This window comes from Heterocephalus glaber, unplaced genomic scaffold (genome assembly GCF_053883595.1).
Source record: "Heterocephalus glaber isolate CG9 unplaced genomic scaffold, H.glaber_assembly_v1.0 deba00001004, whole genome shotgun sequence".
In the NCBI taxonomy this organism is placed as follows: Eukaryota; Metazoa; Chordata; class Mammalia; order Rodentia; family Bathyergidae; genus Heterocephalus; species Heterocephalus glaber.
Window position 1 is genome coordinate 6,199,678 of NW_028258179.1, and position 15,861 is coordinate 6,215,538.

At 43.8% G+C, this 15,861-nt stretch overlaps 1 protein-coding gene and 1 pseudogene across 3 annotated transcripts in view; both read left to right on the forward strand.

Annotated features, from left to right (window-relative positions):
- Nucleotides 1–15,861, forward strand: part of LOC101707823 (UDP-glucuronosyltransferase 1A6) — a 54,675-nt gene that overhangs the window by 19,741 nt on the left and 19,073 nt on the right. The window lies entirely within an intron of this gene.
- Nucleotides 411–15,861, forward strand: LOC147828574 (UDP-glucuronosyltransferase 1-2 pseudogene; annotated as a pseudogene).

Here is a 15,861-nt window from a genome sequence, read left to right on the forward strand (position 1 = left end):
AGATGTTAACAACACAAGGAATGGGTAACAGGGACAAAGGGAACCCACAAAAGTTAGTTATTTACTATCTGGCTTTACAGGGGAGATGTGTTGACCTAAGGCAAGCCAGCCTTCCTTCCTTCCTTCCTTCCTTCCTTCCTTCCTTCCTTCCTTCCTTCCTCCCTTCCTCCTCTCTTCCCTTCCTCCCCTCCTCCTCTGTCTCTTTCTCACTGTCTTTCTGTGCTGTGGTACTAGGGATTGAGCCCAGGGCCTTCACACTGAGCTATATCCCCACCCCACTTCCCTTTGTAGGAGACAGAGCATGGCTAAGTTTCCTAAGCTGGGCTCAGACCTGCAATCCTGCTGCCCCAATTCCAGAGTGCTGGGATTACAAGTGTGCACCATTAAGGCAAGTGTTTCTATGTGCCTTTGTGAGATAGGGCCCAGAGTCATTTGAACATAATGACCTAGGAGTTATTTCTAAATTTATTTTTAATGGATACATAAAAACATAAATATTGCACATTTGAATGCAGTGTTTGAAGCAGGCATAATTTCTTAAGGTTTAAATCAGTGTAAACATATGTATCTCCTCCAACTTTTATCAGCGGTGTGTGATAAAAAATGCTTGAGGGTTGTCTTCCCTCAATTCAAATATTTAAACCTTTGAAGGGCTTTAGGCAATTCCTCTGTTTCATACCAGAATTTCTCTTTTCCATCAATTTTCCATGGAGAGAAAGCCTCAAACAGGTCCCTGGGGCCCTCACCATGCTTCTTTCATGAGTGGCTGAGTTACCTGTTAATGTGTCTGGCAGTAGCTACTGTGACACTGGGGGGCTTGGAGGAGCATAATCGAACCAATTCCAGGAAGGTGGGGGCCTGAAACAGCTGAGAAGGCCAGGAAAAGTTAAGTAAGAAGCTGATATTTTGTAAAAGTCATCTGCTTATTTAACATTTATTTTTACCTTTTGAAAACATTTTTTCTCCTTATACCAAATGTTTCTTGGAATAAGAAAAAAGAGTAACTTTTGGTATGCTGGTACTAACCATCTGCATTTTGTGGGAATAAAAAAAGAGTTCTTTGCATCATATTGAAAAACCAGATCTACTCTGTGTGAATCTATTCTCTGAGCACCAGGAACCCGTGCCCTGGCTTGTCCTTGTCACAACAGCAGCCCCAGCATGTCACTATGGAGTACATTCTGGCTCTGCCATGTGCACTTCCTCTTGGTCACTGGGGATTCAGCAAAGTGACCAGACTCATGCTTTTCATTGTTGGAGTATTTTTGTCAAATAATCAAAACATTCCAACACTATGAACCCCCCCCCCCCATGTTTTCAAAGTGAGTGCAATGTTTTGGAACACGATAAAAGTGGTCGTTGTACAACTCTGCGGAAAGTCCTAGAGGCCACAGAACTCTTCACTTTACAATGGCTGATTTGGGGCCAGCATGAAGCTCAGTACCTTTCTGCCTGTCCATCCAGGACCAAAGTTTAATATTTGACACCACATACACCCAAGTTTAATTTTATAGAATGTGACTTCACTTCAGTAAGTGATTTAAAAGAGAAGACAGATTAAAAATGAAAGCCTTGATTTGTAGCTTACAAGCATCCTCTCACTTAGGAAAGTTAAGCCATTAAAATGCCAAGTCATTCTAAACAGGCACTTTTTAAAATCCATGACCTAGGTCAATGTAGGTAGTGACTTTAATGTTTGACTTTTATTTCACAATCACCTTTTTATGACTGATTTATTTGAAGATTACTAGACTAAGAAAGTATTGGCAGCAGTGTTTCTGTTATTAAGTTATTATCTAAGGAGTGCTAGGTGATAGAATGACTCGGGGTTTTAAGAAGGATTGGATATGAACATCTAAAACACCAGAAACCTGCCTAAGTAAATATTTAGAAAATGTTAGAATGAGATTTAGGGATTTTAGAAAAAATTATGTATTTTTGAACTTTCTCCTTTTAAGTGGATTTTAAAAGCCAACTTTATTGAGATATAATTCACATGCAGACAATTCATTCACTTAATGTTTACAGTTTATGATTCTGTATTTACAGATTTGTGCTTTCAGCACTGTCAACTTTATAACATTTTCAGTCACTTGCAAAATATACCTCATACCAATGATCCCTCCACTCCTGATAACCTGCTCTTCCCTGGCCAGGGTAACCACTAATTCACTTCCTGTGTCTGTGGATTTACCTATTCTGGCTATTTTTTTCCCTTTAGCATAAGATTTTCATGGTTCAGCTGGTTTGTGGCATGACTCTTTATTGCCAAATAATATTCCAAACTAAGGATGTACTGTGTTTTATGGATCTACTCATTAGTTGATGGGTATTGATTTTTTTCTTTTCTTTTTTGCTATTGTGAGTAGTGTTTCCTGGATCATTTTTGCGCAAGTTTTTGTTTGAATATGTTCTGAATTGTTTGACTGGATGTTCAGGAAGGGAACTATGAGATTGTATAGTAGTTCTATGTCCAAATTAGTGAGAAACCAACAAAGTGTTTTTCACAGTGGTTACACCATTTTATTCTTCCACCAGCAATGTATGAGGATTCCCATTTCCTCACATCTTTGCCAATATTTGTTATTTTCCATTTTTTGTTATAATTATTAACACATTAGATTGTACCAATGGGTTTCACTGTGACATTTCTGCCTATGTATATAACTCCATCATGTCCATCCTCCCTTCTCTCTCATCCTCCTAGGTTTGAAGTGCTTTCTCATGGTTTTATGTTCCTTCCCTGGAAGATTATTGATGTTCTGCACCTTTTCATATATTTATTGGGCACTTGTTTATCTGTTTCTTTGGAGAAAGATCTACTCTAGTCCTTAGCACATCTTAGTTCTTTTTTATTTGTTGTTAGTGTTCTTTATATAATCTAAACAGAAGTTCCTTATCTGATAGGTAGGTAGGTAGATAGATTGATGGATGTGACATAATATTATTTTCTCCTATTTGGTGGGTTTTCTTTTCACTTTCTTGATGATATCATTAAGCACAAAAGTTTTAAATTTTAATCAAGTATAATTGATCTTTTGCTTTTATTGCCTATGCTTTTGGTATCATATTTTTTTAAAAAAAAACATTGGCAACTAAAGGTCAAGAAGATTTTCACCTATGTTTTCTCCTCAGAATTGTAGGTTTGGCCCTTATACTTAGGTCTGTAAACCATTTTGAGTAAATTTTGTGTAGGGTACAAGTTAAGGGTCCAACATTTTCCTCAATCCTGTTATTTTTTCTTCCCATATTGATAGTCAGTGGTCTCAACACCATTTATTGAAAAGATGATTCTTTCCCCTTTGAATTTTCTTAAAAGGAATGCAAAACATCATTGGACTAAAAATGTGAGGGTTTATTTTTAGACTCTCCATTCTATTCTCGATCAATAAAGGACCTATCTTCCTATTTCCTTGCACTTCATATTATTTACACTTGGGGTTCTCATGTAAGATAAAGCATATGATATTTGTGTGTCTGGTTCATTTCACTTATCATTATGGTCTCAAAGTGCAGCCATTTTTCTACTAGAAACTCAAATTTATCCTTCTTTACATCTGAGTAGTATTCTGTTGTATATATATATACCATTTTTTTAATGTATTCATCTGTTGATGAACATATAGGCCACTTCCAAGATTTACCTATTGTGAATTGTGCTGCTATATGCATGTATCACTGTAATATGATGTCTTTCATTCTTTCAGGAAGATACCTTGAAGGGGACTAGCTGGGTCAAATGGAATTTTTAGTTGTAGTTTTCTGAGAAATCTTCATACTGATTTTCATAGTAGTTGGACTAGTTTACATTCCCACTGATAATGCAGAAGGATTCCTTTTTGCTCATAGCCTAGCCAGCATTTGTTATTATTTGATTTCTTGATGATGGCCATTCTTCCTGCAGAAGGATGGAATTTCAGAGTTGTTTTAATTTGCATTTCTCCAATGGCCAAAGATGTTGAACATTTTTTCATGTATTTATTGGCCATTTATACTCCTTGTGAGATGTGTCTGTTCATTTTAATGACATTTTTATTAGGTCTTTTATTTGGAGGAGTCCAATTTTCTTGAGTTCTTTACATATTCTAGATATTAGTTCTCTGTCCAAGGAGTAGCTGGGAAAAAATATTTTCTCATTGTGCAGGTTGTCTCTTCACTCTTTTGGTTGTTACCTTTTCTGTGTAGCTATTTAATTTGATACGATCTCATTTGTTGATTTCTAATGTTATTTCTTATGCCCTTGGGGTTCTGCTCAGGACATCTTTGCCTATGCCTATGTCTTCAGGAGTTTTACCGATTGTATTTTCCAGCACTGTTTTTAATTTCTAGGTAGTGGAACTATTTTAATCTTAGTTTAGGACATGGTGAGAGATATGGGTCTAGATTCAGTTTTCTGCACGTGGAAGGCCAGTTCCCCAGCACCATTGGTGAAGAGGCTGTTTTTTTTCCAGCCTGTGTTTTTGAGTCCTTTGTCAAAGACCAGATGGCTGGGTGTGGAGCCCCTGATCCTCCGGGTGTGGTGGGTGGAGATGTCCCAGGGCATGGCCCTGGTGGTGTTAGAATGTTGGGAGAGCAAGGGGTGAATCCTCACTCCCAGGTCAGTCTGGGCCCTTCTCTCCTGGGGCCATTTGCAGATGCTGCTCTCTTGGACAGGCCCAGGGCCACAGCCTTTTCTGTGGTCAGATCTGGGTCCTAAGAACCACAGGCCTGTTTTCCACCTCCCCAAGGCCACTTGTGAACTATCTCCCTCACTGTGTAGAGCTCAGAAGGGTTGGGACGATGAGTCCTGGTGCCCTCCCTCAGTGTGTGTCTCTCCCATGATGGTGTGTGCACCAGGCCAGAGGTGGGAGGGGTGGCGCTGTCTGGCTTCCCCTCTAGAATCCCGGGATGCTGAGTTTGGGTCCAGCCAGTGCTTCCAGGTGCTGTGCCTGATTTCTGCATGCACTTCAAGAGAGCCTCCCTGCCTCTCTGCCTCCCTGCTGCCACCTAGTGGGCCATGGTGATCTCTGCTTCTTGTTTTTGTGGGTGGGTTGAAAGTTACTGCATGGATTGCTTGCTTTCTAGCTGAAGCACTTCCTTTGGTTTTTCTTTTGAGTATGCTAACAGTGGATTCTCCGGGTTTGGGTGTATGTTGGATTCTCCTCATAAGAGTTTTGGCTTTGTTTTGGTTGTGTCTTGAGAATGATACTCTTAGAAAATAACCTGGCTCTGAGCTTATCCCTCAGTACTCTATATATTTTTGGCTGATGGACATTAGGCAAATTTAATGGTTAATAAGTGTTTTTAAGAGTCTGGAGTGGGGATTTTTTCCTTCAGCTGTGAACAGAAGTCTGTGATGTTGCTTGTGATAAGAGAAAGCAATGGTTTGTGGGCCTGGGAGATTTTAAGAAAGAGAAAGGTGAGTTGATGCAGAAAACTGAAGGTCTTCACTCAAATCACATTGCGAGACAATATTCACAACTCTTTTAAAGAAATTCATCATTACATTGGTACTTTGAATGCCCTGAGCAGGAGGGTCTATAACAGACCATCTATATAATTTGTGTTCCCCAGGGCAAAATAAAAATGAAGGGATTCTTGTTCAAAAGCTATTAAGAATTTTAGGGCAGTAGCAGCAGAGTATAAACAAAGTGCAAGGCCCTTCTAAAGGTGTGGGTGCTCCTCCAAGCTGCCCCCAACCAGGGGAAAGGGAGACCTGGGAAAACAAGGGAACCCAGGCTGCTGCAGTGCTCAGCCTCAAGGATGTGCCTCTATGCTATGTGCTATGGACACAGTGTCCGATGAGACTGTTTAATCCAGCAACTGTGGAGCGCAGTCCTTCCTCTCTGAGCCATTGCATAGGAGCAGTGGCCAAGTGCATTTGCCCTTCAAGCTCCACATGGTTTCTCAGCTGCAGCAGACTTGGTCAGAACACAGGACCATTGAAGCCTCATCCTGGGCTGGGTACAAGAGGGTGTCCAGGGCCTCAGGTGCTGAGGTCTCTAGAGCAGTGTGGCAAGATTCTTGTGGTTTCTCAAGGAATCTTACATGGAAGTGGAGATGAGAGGTGGACTCAAAGATGTGATGAGAATCCATTTTTCTACCCTGTCTCTGTCCTAGGGCCTTAGGTCCACCCTCTAACCCCCCATCTCTGATAAGTCATAGAATCCTGGAATCTCAGACCTCGTAATGACTGTGAAGCATAATACTATGCTCTGATATCAGTCCCTGGGAGGTGAATGGCATGCACTGGTTAGAAATTCCACAGCAGGAATCAGAACACCTGTTTAAGTTTTGGTGCTATTTCTAGAACTAGCAGGAGACTCTGTGCAAACTCAGCTGCACGAGGATGAGTATGGTGTGGCAGAGCACTCATGCAAGGCAAAGCAAAGCAAAGCAACTCAATTATTTACAGATAGGCAGGGTTTTAAGAGATCCAGTTTATCTCTGCAGTGCAATGCTGGCTAAGTACCTGCATGCTCCTGTTTGGGTTTGCCTGTGCACCATTCCAGGTGGAGAGCAGGGACTATAGCCTGAGTCTCTTCCCAAGATTCTTATTCAAAGTCCTTCCACATCACTGATTCCAGCTAAATCACAGGCCCATCTCTGAACTAATCACTGATGCTAAGAAGATGCTGAGAACGTGCTGCTTTACTGGGGTGACATTGCATTTCGGTCCTAAGCTGGCAGTGGATTCTCAGTTGAACTATACTTAAGAATCTGCGGTTGTCAGCGGACTGAGCCAGGAAATTACTTCCTCTCAGTGGGAATTTTCCCAATTAAAGGTGTTTCCTATTTATATATCTGATTTTTCATTACTAGTTTGTTATATAAACCTCTTATCACATAGCAGCATCTATGTGCTAATGTGAGTTTGTTTTAACAAAACATGGGTTGAAATTCAATAAGGATGCCCTGGAGAAAGGCTGATTTGTCAGTCTTTTAAAAAAAGTGTTTGTTTTGTGTCTTACAAACATTTTGAATTTGAAATTTCTGCTTCTCGTTTACTTTTAGATATTTTTTGTTTTGATATATGTAAGTACTATTTAATTTAAAGTTGAACTTCAACAGTACTATAGGATGTGAAAGAAATGTTATTATATATAGTTTTTTTTATGTGAATGTTTCTTGAAATATGTAGCTTATTATATGGTAGATTTTTGTACTTTATCAGCTCAGAACAGATTTATTCTTTAGGAATTTTACTATCTGTTCAGAATTTGTGTTATTAAACCAACATTCTGGAAATATTTTTTATACGCAATAAATGTACCATCTTGATCATGCATGTCTGACTTAGAATTTCACGTCCCTGTGTCATCACCACCACACTCAGGAAATGGGCCACCTCATTACCCATTGTCTTCTCTCTGTCCTGTCTCTGTCATTGCATCTGCTGTCCCCCTTCTGGCTTAGCCAACTGCTGCTCTGGTTTCTGCAACTGGAGAAGACATGCTTTGTCCAGAGTTCTATCTGGATGGAATTGGATTTCATGTTTCTGTTGCTCGGCGTGTCATCTTTGGAGTCACCTGTGTCCCTGCATATTTGCTATTTCATGAGTTGATGTAGAATAATTATGAAAGGAGAAGATAGTTCATTCTGAGCTAAGCATGAGTGGCATACTCAGACACAGAAACGCAGTTACCTGGGATGACAGGGTTATCTGTGGAAGAGGTTATATTAGATTTTGCACACACTAAAGCAGGTGATTGGGTCATCATGGGGGTGAGCCACAAGGGCTGGGGAAATCTCCTCTTCAAGGTTCAGATGTTAAATGAAGAAATTTTTTACAGGATTCAGATGTCATCACATGCTTAGCTTTACAGCAGATAAGGCCAGAGTTCTGCTAAACTTAGTATTCCTTCCAAGAGCTGTATCTAGGTCAGATACAGGGGTGGATAGGAAAAGGCACTCACAGTAGCCTGGGATAACTTTGGCTTCTTAATCTGCAATGCTTCAGCTCCCTCTATCATGTGCTCCAGTCACTGAAGGGCAAACAGCCTAGATGCTTTTTAATACCAATGTAGCTTCCTTGCGGAACTTCGGTTCACGTGCAACTTTTCATTTCTGGGCACTATCCCATTTGGTGGCTGTATCACCGTTTGCTTATCCACCTGCCTGTTAATGCACATGAAGGTTGTCTCCAGTTTTTGACTGTTATGAATGAAAATGATGAATATCTGAGTACAAGTGTTTCTGAGGATAAACATTTCCTTTTGCTTGTATAAATCCCACTTGGAAGTCAGATTGCTAGAATGTTATGGTGGGTATCTGTGTAACCCTACAGGAGACAGCCAAACTATTTTCCAAAGCAGGCAGGCACAGTGCCACTGAGCTCAATCCCCACCTGTATATGCTTAATACAGGTCCTTTTTCAAATATAGTTTGCCAATGTATTCTTCAGTTGTGTGGCTTAATGGCTTTTTTATTTTTAAAAAGTGCTGTCTTCCAAAAGGAAAAGTTTTACATTTTCATGAAGTCCAATTCAGCAGGTTTTAGAAATGGTTTTGGTTTTTGAGTTTTAAGAAATCTGAGCAGGGGTAGAGATTTGCTCCTATGCTTTCTTTGAAAAGTTTAATGCCTAAATAAAAGGTCACAGAATCAATTTAGAGTGGGAAAGCTCCTTTTCCTGGGATAATACTTTCACAGGCCTGTGGCCACCATCCCCCATATTCACCCCAAGGATGCTTGGTGAGAATTGGGCTTGGGAGGAGAGGGCCAGCTGGAATGTTTGCCTGGGAGCTGAGTTTCCCTTTCCTGAGCCCTGTGTACTCACAACCCCAGGGGAGTGAGCAGCATGTGCCCCCTGCTGGTTGACTGGAACCTGTCAAGGCAGTGTCCCAGGTTGACAAGGGCAGCAGTTGCAGCTGGAACTAGGCTTAAACTCGGACTTCTCCGCCACCTGCTCAGTCCACTCGCATACTTCCATGAACCTCTTCTGGGAGAGGAGTTACCTCTGCCTGCTGACTCGGGTCACTTTGCATGGGGCTGTGCAGAATTGAAATGATAGGGTCTGACCTGAGGGTAGAAGGATGGGAACTGAGGCTCAGGGAAACAAGGGCTAGGAGGGAAGGAAGGTCTGAGAGACAGGGCGAAGGCCCAGCCTCGGGGGAAGAAGCCAGAGAATGAGGCATGTGGACTCCTGGCCCACAGGACAGGTTAAACACCAGGCTGTACAGAGGCAGGGTGTGGTGCACAGGAAGCATTTTGCAGCCCCAGCTATGCAGGAATGGAGTTTGTTCCAAGCGTGGATCTCTAATGGGTTAGCTTCTTCCCGAAGAGAAGCCTCACCCTGGCCACTGGTGGTGGACACAGACCCTGTGTGAAAGCATGCTGCACAGCCCAGGGAGCTTCCCATGGGGTCCCTGGGTGAAATGGATAAAGAGGTGCCCAAAATTTGCTGAGTACCTCTATGGCTGTGTCTAGATGTCCCCCCACAAAGCCTCACATGGTCACAAGTGAGGCTTCTCCAGAGGTGGCTGGATCTAGAGTGTGTGACGAGGGATCAAGGGTGTGTGATTAGTAAACCAGTCCACTGATTGGCTTGGCACTGCCCCAATCCCAGTAGCCTAGACAGAGTATAGAAGGGGCAGAAGGAAGCTGCTAAGACCCCCTTGCCTGCTTGTTGCTCTGCTGCCTTCTGCTCACTATGAACTGTTTCTCCTCTGTGATCCCTATCTGCCATGTGCCGCCCTGCCTTGGAGCCAGCTGATTATGAGCTGAAACCTCTGCAAACTGTGAGCTAAATAAACCTTTCCTCCCTTAACTTTGAGTGTGGGGAATTTTGTCTCAGCAGAGAGAAAAGTAACTAAGCATCCCCTATGGGAGTAACTTCCCGGGGCAGGGCCAGCCTCCTGAGCCTCTGAGCAGTGCTCATTCACTGGGTCCAGTCTTTACCAGGCCTTCATGTTGCCTTTCCCTGGTTTGAAATTTAGTGATAAGGATCTGTGTTTGTCTGCTTTTCCTTTGCTGGGACACAACCCCTAACATGCATAAACTAAAAAAGGGGATGTTTAATTCAGCTCAAGCTTTGGGGGAATTCAGTCTATAGTCAGCTGGCTCCAAGGCAGGAATATCATGGTGGGATGGCCTGGTGGACCAAAGTTGCTTAATTCAGGACAGCGGGAGGCAGAGTGGGGAACAGCACCAGAGAGGAAAGAGCAGGGGACCACATAGGGTGCCCAAGGTCATGCCCCCATGGCCCACCTGGGGAACTTGCACTATGTATCTGCTAGGGATTTCTTAATCAAATGGAATTCTCATATCCAGATTAATGTTCCCAATCCCTCCCCTGTCAACTTCACACCCAAATACATCTCCTTAAATGATACTCAATCTCAAAATAAAGACAATAGCAAGTATGTAACAGTGCCCAACACAGCACAGTCACCTATGTACAACTGGAAATTGTATAATCACTCCTCTGATGTCTCAAAAGTTCCAGCATTTTTCAAAGGTTCAAGTAGATGTCACTTCTGACTCTCAAGGCTGTCTCTTAGCTGGAAACTTCTGTTAAAAAAACCAAACAAGTCACATAATCCCAAGTGACATAAAAGAGTCAGATCAAAGCAGAACTGAAATCAGGCAGGCAGGTAGTCCTGTACCTCCCAATCTGGCATCCAGGGCACCTGGTGGTGGAGTGTGTGTTCCAGAGGACATGGGTAGCTCTGCCCTCATGGCCTTGCTGGTTGCAGCCCATAAACCCTCTCTTGGCTGACTCACAGCCTGCAGCTTTCCTCAGTGGACATCCCATGTTCTTGGGGTCTCCAACTTCCTCCTGTCTCCCCTGCACCTTTGGCTACATTTTCTGCTTCACACACTGCCCTCTCAGGGGCTTCTTGCCTGACCATTCAGGCTTTCCTTTGAAATCTATGTGGAAGCCTCTCTGACCTCACAATTCTTGCACTCTGCATGTTGGTGAAACCAGCACCAGGTGGACAGTGTCAAGGTCAGCTGCCAAAGCAAGCTGCAGCCAGAATCTGGGAGAGTACATAGACCTGCAGCAGCTTCCAAGTGCCTGGACTGCTGAGCTAGTGAATGCTGAGGAACCAATTCCTTTCGTAAGCAAGGCTCTCAGGGGCTCGCATCTCAATGAAAGGTTTACACTTTTGCACCCCTGAGCTTGTGATAAGTGAGGTCTTGCTGATTTCTGAAATGTCCTCAAGGCATCTCTCTTCTGGTCTGTGCACAAAGTACTTGGTTTCTTATTAATAGTGTTAATTTCTGTAGCAGCTCAGCTCCTCTGGCCTCACCTTTACACGTGGTCCCTTCTATGCGGAATTCAAGTTTTTCAAATTTGTCTGCTCTGCCTTTTGTCCCCCATTCTCATTATAAATCTGTCTAAATGAAGCCAGAAGCACCATGCCACAGCCTGAATGTTGGGCTGTTTTGAAATTTCCTCTGGCAGATTAATTGTTCTATGGCTCCTAATCTCAGTTTCTGCAAAGTTTCAGGACATGGGCAAATTTAGACAAGTTCCTTGCCACAACATAACACGATGGCCTCTAGTCCAGTTTCCAGTGAACTCCTTGTTTCCTACTGAAACCTGAGTCTCACCTTTACTGTTCACATCCCTCTTAGCATTCTGGCCTTCTGAGCTCTGACCACAACCATGCATCACACACTGCTTACTGCATTCTAAGGCTTGGGAAGCTGGCATCTCCAAACTTTGCCAAATTCCTGCAGCAAACCTGTTCCAAGGCTTCTAAACCACAAGGTCTGTATAATCACAGCAATAATCCCACTTCTCTGATAGCAATACTGTCTTACAATACCCAACACCCACAGTTTACAGGAGAGGGTTAGATTCACTCAGTTTGGTAGTATTCAGGCTCCAGTCCATTGGTTCCAAGGCAGGAGAATCATGGCAGAAAGGTGTGGCAGAGCAAAGCTGCTTAGTTCATGGCAGGTAGGGAGTAGTGTAGAGCAGGAAACAGTGTCAGAAAACAATGGCAAAGGACTGTATATATACCCAAGGCCACACCTTCATGACCTAACAAGACACACTTAAGAGTACGCTCTGCTGATCTACTAGGTGTTTCTAAATCCAATGAATTTGACATATCAGGATTATCAGTTCCCATAAGCTATATGACACATATTGTTCTGAAGATTCTGTCTTTATCAAGACATGTGTCTGTCAGTGATTTGGTAGAGTAGCCTGACCACAAACCTCAGCATATTAGAAAGCCCCAGATGAATGTCCACCCTAGTCCTCAAACAGCCCAAGGATGATTGGAGCCTTCAGCTTTCAGGAGAAAAGAAAGGCACACAGGGCCATATATCTGAGGCTATATTCTGGCAGCTTGGGCCTCAACGTGAGGAGGGATTCCCACGGGAAAGTTGTGGCCTGCATGTCATTGCTCAGCCTGGTTTTGCCCAGATGTGATTTACACAGCTGCAACCTTCATGCCACATAGTAGATACAGAATTCTCAGCAGACCCTTCAGTAACACCAAATTCCCAAATCTTGAATTTGGTGGCACCATGACCACCTCTTTTTGTCTGAGGCAAGCTGTGTTTTCTGATGTATTCCATATTGCTCATGAATGGGAGGAAAGAGTTTAAAGTTACCATAGGGTCATATCCACCCATGAGGTTACCCTAGGGAAAGAACCATATGTCACTCTTCAGAGCTAAGCAACAACCTACTAGCAAGCTTGTGGCAACAGAAAAGGAGGGGATGAAATAAAAGGAGTATCCAGATCATTGTTTGGGAATTGGATGGAAAATGAGAAGTTGAACTCAACAGTTCCCCCAGATGGATCAGCAGGTCAGAGGAGGTTTTCTAGGATCAGTCTATTCCTGGCTGATGTCAAAAGAGCAGGACACTAACAAGAGCCTAATCGGCAGTGATTAACTTAGGGAAGGCTTCCTGCTTGCCAATGATGTGCCATTTTGCTGACAATAAAAGAGTGAACATGCAGAATCCAAAGCAGGAGGCACAGTCTGTGTGGCAGGCCAGTGCTGTCGGCTTCTGGGGACATGGCCACAGCACTGCAGGTGCCTCTGGGAGGGCTGGTGAGGCTGCTGCTCTTGGCATGTGTCACACTGAGGGCTGAGTATGGGAAGGTGCTGGTGGTCCCCACGGAGGGCAGCCCCTGGCTCAGCATGAAGGACGTTGTGAGGAAGCTCCATGCTGCAGGACACCAGGCTGAGGTCCTGGCCCCAGAAGTCACAGTGCACGGGAAAGGAGAGGACTTCTTCACCCTGAAAGCCTGTACCTGTCCCTATACTGAGGAAGAATATAATCAGCTCTTTTTGGACAGCACTAAATTGATCTTTGAAACTGAGAATTATCTAAAGATGTTTTTTAAATCTATGACAACTGGGAAGAAAGTTTCAGCGATCTATGAGAGGTCTTGTGTGCTGATGCTGCATAACAATCCCCTGGTCAGCCAACTGAATTCCAGCTCCTTTGATGTGGTTTGAACAGACCCTCTTAATCCCTGTGGGGCAGTACTGCCTAAGTATCTGTGTATTCCTGCTGTCTTCTTCCTGGGGTCCATACTTTGTGGCTTCAACTTTGATGGCACACAGTGCCCCAACCCTCCTTCCTATATTCCCCAGTTGCTCACATCGTACTCTGACCACATGACTTTCCTACAGAGTCAAGAACATGCTCTATCCTCTGGCCTTGAACTTTTGCAACATGTTTTTTGTTCCCTGCAAGGATCTCCTCTGAGTTTTTGCAGAGAGAAGTGTCTCTGGTGGATGTTTTCAGCCATGCTGCCAATGTGGCTGTTCAGAGGGGACTTTGTGTTGGACTACCCCAGGCCCATCATGCCCAATGTGGTCTTCATCAGGGGCACCAACTTTGTCAGCAGGAAGCTGCTCTCTCAGGTCTGTATGGGTGCCTTTGTCCAATCAATCTTCCAGCAGAAAGTATTTAAAAGATACATTCAATTGCTTACTTTCCTACTCATGTTTCCAAAGATGTGTACCTCTTCATCTGTACCAGTCTCTGGTGAAGTAATGACTGAGGTGCTCATAGTGGCATACCTAAAATCCACAATGTCTGCTGAGAACAGACAGGCAGAGGTTAGAATCTGGAATAGACCAGGGGAACAATTGTGCCTCTTTGTGACCACCTCACAGGGCACAGGATGCGAGATTACTCAGACTAACTAAAGACTAAATACAAAAAGGAGAAGAAAAGAAAGGGAGAGATAAAACAAAATGAAGAAAATTATATTCAAAGGCACTTGTAGGGCAGAACTGATGCCAGGCACTGCCTTTTGTGATAGTGTTGCCTCATTGGGAGGTGGGGACCACTATGGGTCACACCGTCCACACTGAAGCCACAGGGCTACACCAGAGCCCCCACCCATTCTCACACCTCCAGCTCTGGTGTTCTCAAACTTATCTCCTATGCATGACATGCAACTTCTCTCCTCCAAGAGTGCCTGTGGCTGGTTTCCCAGGATGACATTCCTAAATGAAAAGTGACCTTCTTTCCCTTGTCATCACAGGCCGACTTCTGGCCACAGTGACTCTCAGCAGTAATGTTCCAGAAACTTTCCTCCTTAGCAAATGGCTCCCAAAGCCAACACCTGCCAGATCAGAGCATGACTCTTGCTGCTGGTTCACAGAGATAGGAAAGGGAGACCTTTGCCTTCTAAAGCAATAGGAATTCAGCCCTCCCGAGGTGGCTCCTGGATACTGCAACACAATTCCCTGTTGTAAAGTGGAAAGTATCTCCACAGTGGCAGCATCCAGGGCAAATTCCAGTCCACTATCTGCGCTTTAGTCTGCACTTCCACAAAATGTTGAGGTCTCTTCTGGTTGTGTCATCTGGATTTCCCCCTCACATATCTCTTCACCTCTACCTTCATCCTATGCTGTAGCACCAGATGACTGGTGCTGGGACAACTTTTCTGAATCTCTGTTCTGCTCTCCAAAGCATCTGGGTTTTTTTCTCCCCATTTTCATTCAGGAGTAAGACAGTGCCTTCCCACAGTCACTGACTTCAAAGGGTTCTGAGTAGTTCTCCAGGAGTTCTGAGTGAGTGCCCTGTGAAAGTTAGTAATCACGGCTATTTACAATGACCATTTTGGAATCTCCATATATTATGATTCTTAGGAAGAGCTTTTTAAGATTATGCCCCAAGTAGGGGATATAAGCTAGGACTTCCTCCAACCTAGGAAAGCACTCTCCACTAAGTTTCATATGTAGTCCAAGGAACTCTCAAGCCATGGGTTAGATGAGGAGCTCTTTGCAGACCCTTGAGGAGCACGAGATCATCAAGGCTCATGTTCAGGGTCCATGCAGCTCTCCCCACCCTCACAGCTGCTCCCCACAGAGTGCTCACTACAGGTACATAGAGTGACATCACAGGGATTTGCTGCTGTGCAAAGTGAACTACATCAGAGTACCAGAAACCACCTCCTTGATGGTGCAAGTTGGCCTGGCAACTCTTTGGGCTTGCTGATGTATTCCAGGTTGCAAAGGAAAGGGAGGAAAGAGCTTAAGTTTAGCTGATAGGACCACCTGCAGGAGAGAGAGTCTACTGGGAACCAAAGCATGGATCATTCCTCGGAGATCAGTGACAGACTTCCAGCATGTGGGTAACACAGGAGGTGATGAAATGAAACTTGTGCCTTCCGTTGAGAATTGCATGCAAAAGAAGAGGTGAACTCAGGTGTCCCCCAGAGAGAACAACAGGTCAGAGGAGTTGTGCCAGGAGGGAAGTGATAAGATCAGACTCTTCCCTGTTTGGACTCACAGGAGTAGGGCAGTAATAAAAGCCAGGGGTGAGTTAAATCTGCAATGATTAACTTAGGGAGGGCATCTTGCCTGCCAATGATATGCCATTTTGCTCAGGATAAAAGAGTGAACATGGAGAAGCCAAAGAAGGAGGCACAGTCTCCATGCCAGGCCAGT